Here is a 3303-nt window from a genome sequence, read left to right on the forward strand (position 1 = left end):
TTTTTTTTTTTTTTTTTTTTTTTTTTTTTTTTTTTTGGAAAAGGTAACTCAGTCACTCTATTTCACCCTAGCGAAGGTAATAACTTGAATCGTGTGCCCCACCAAATCACTTGAAATAAAAGAAAACTAAAAATAGAAAGTGAAAAGGACTCGACGAGATATGGCGAAACTATCATGTTAATTCTAACACCTGAGCTCTGTGCTTTTATGAATAGACTCTATAGATGTTTCCATCTAGTCAGATTGGTTCCTCATCTCCTAAAACAAAAATGTTTCCATCCACTTAGATTGGTTAGTGCTATCCTTAATACGCATAAATTTCTAGGCTCTGGAGTTTATTTATTGCAACTAAAAAGTTTCTCCCATACCCCCAAACTTAAATCTAACATTGTCCTCAATGTTCTAAAGATGAAACTAAAAGCATGAACAAGGAGAAATTGTTACCACTTGAAGCAAAAGAGATAAGGAAGGATATTACCATGTCGCAAGAATATTGGGTTACCTCCCAAGAAGTGCTAAGTTTAAAGTCTTCAGCCAGACTTAGGAAAGGATTAGTCAACTCGAACCATAAAGTAACAGTCGAAATAACTGTGGGTCTTCAAAACGAAAAAGAGCTGACCAAAGGAAACTAAAATAACCCAAGAAAGTGAACAAGAATAACATGCCCTTATCTAGTTTCCTTATTAAGATATTTATATCTAATTGTGGTTTAGGTTCAGGTTCTATGAAAGGGTCTAAATAAAATATTTTCCTCGGATGCATTTCCTCATAGGTTGGATCCAAATTATTAGGTCCTAGAGTCTGGAAAAACTCAAATAAGAACTTGGAATCACAAAGTAATAACCTAAATAATTGCGGATCCTCTAAGTCAATCAGATATGACTTACATAATTGACTACAGTTAGAGTGGTGGTCATTCTTAAGATAATGTGTCGACCCTAATATCCTAAAATGATTAGGTTTAGTCTCAAAACTTAGTAACAGACACATCTTAAAATCAAAAGTTCCCACAATTGGTTGAAAAGTTTTTGGTGGGAAAACAAAGTCAATCTTGGTATCATAGCCTGGGTTAACCACATCAACCAGAGGATGGGTTTCTAACAACTGAGCTTCTTTCTGGGCATCATTAGGTTCGGGAAAACGTGTATGAAGATAATCTTGTAAGATGGTTGAGGCACAAATGTCAAGTCCTACAGGAGGGTACTTTCTAAGAGTTAAAGCACACAGAGAATGATAATCACCCCCAAACTTAGAGTTTTCTGTGTCTCTAGAAAGACTAGTCACAACTTCCCTAATTTCTAGGTCATCAGATTCCTGGAAATGGTCAATAGATTCTTCTAAGTTGGGTTCATCCTCACTCATTTCTACGAGTTTATCATCTTCTAAGACTTGTGTTTCTAAATCGCTAGATTCTAAAACAGTATTCTCAGGGTAAACTCTTTCCTCTAAACCATCATCACAATCATATAAAGGATTATCAGAGAAAGGCTCATAAACTAAGGTTTTAATCATAGTTACCTCCTCCGATTCACTGATAGTCACATCAAATAATGGATTATCCAACATACTGCAGGCTAAAGGATCATGAACTACATCGTCTAAAATGGTGGTATCTCTAATCAAATCCACATCCTTTTGAATAGGTGAATAATCATAAAAATTATTTGGATTTGAACTAGAAATAATATAATCACTATACAACTCAATTGGATTACTAGACTCCTGATCATTATGCCTACATATTTCAGATTCTTCATTACTGCTATCCTCATCATCATAGTACGAAAATGATTGAACCTTATGTAAATAAGTAGTGTATTTTATTCTAACCTCGTCCTCTAAATTAGGCAAATATTCACTATTTACATCAAGGGTAAAATTGGAAGCACTATTTTGGAAATTTAGATCTTTTAGAGAAGTTCTATTCTGGGTCTCTAACAAAAGATTTTGGGCCGACTCACACGAATTCCTGACGTAATCTAGGAAATCAGGTAAAGAAAGTTCACTCATTGCATTATTTTCGTCCATAACTAAGTTATTCATTTCAGCGAACTTACGTGTTGTCTCAGCTAACTTACGTGTCGACTCAAGTAAAGAGGAATTAGCAGAATTTTTCTTGTATGACTGATGGTTGTGAGGATAGTGATTGGGCTCACCATGGTATGAACCATAACCTTGAAGAGTTTGGCGTTCCCAACCACTATTCCCACCATGGTAATGAAACTGATGATGTCCATATTCAAATTCGGGTCGATATTCATTGTATTGGCTTCTATCATACCAGCTCGACATTCTTAATTGCAAGGGAATTCTACACAATCACAAACAAGGCCGACTCGACTCCACCAAAACAAACCTAAAGATTTCTAGCAAACAAAAAGCATGATGGCTCCACTTAGATTGTTTCTAGACCAGCTTCTATCTTTCGAAAGGGAATTCGTTGCAGTTTGAGCAAACCCCTCTGGAATCAATCCGAGTCAAAGTAAGTTGAATTGAGGCGAGGGAAGCTCAGTGGAGCTTTGATACCCAAGGCCTCACCGCTATGACAAGGCGGCGCAGTCACGCATTCAACTCACAGAAACCATCATGAACTTTGGAGTGTGCTTAAAGAGAAACCAATATTTTTCGAACGAGTTTCCTATTAAGCTCGTTACCCTATCGGTCTCGTTCTATTCCAAATTTTAAAGCTTAGGTTCGCGTTCGGTTTCGTTTTCCTAAGGCGGCAAGAAGAGAACGGTGATGAAATCCGAACCCTTATCTTGTTTAGGCCAGGCCTTGCCCTTTACTAGGAAAATAAAGACAGTCTGGTTCGTCCTCCAACAATTATCACCTTAAGGCAGACAGTAACCCGCTTGCAGGAGATTCACGGGTGTTTCGATTGGACTTACCTCCCGTACCAGACGGGCGATGAACCGTTGTCGTCGACTCGGGCCACGACTCATATGCCGTGTGCGAACCCGAGGGGCCGAGACGATATAGTAATCGTCGTCCTTCCCTGCACACAGTTTATATAATAATTTTTTTTTTTTATAATAATACCCTTCCGTAGGGTTAAAAAAAAGAATAAAGTCCAATTGTCCAGAATAAATAAAAAAATTTACAGTTTTCCTCACACACTCTAAAAAAAACAAATTTAAAAATTTAAAAATTAAATCCTAAAATTGTCCTTTTTTCTTCTCTTTTCGCTTTTCGCTTTAAGCTTTTTCCTCTCCAAGTCCTTAGTGCTCCACTTCGAACCTGTAAATCAAAGACAAAAAGACAAAGTAAAAAGGAACAAATAATAAAAAAAAAAAAAAAAAAAAA

This window comes from Papaver somniferum, chromosome 8 (genome assembly GCF_003573695.1).
Source record: "Papaver somniferum cultivar HN1 chromosome 8, ASM357369v1, whole genome shotgun sequence".
Lineage (NCBI taxonomy): Eukaryota > Viridiplantae > Streptophyta > Magnoliopsida > Ranunculales > Papaveraceae > Papaver > Papaver somniferum.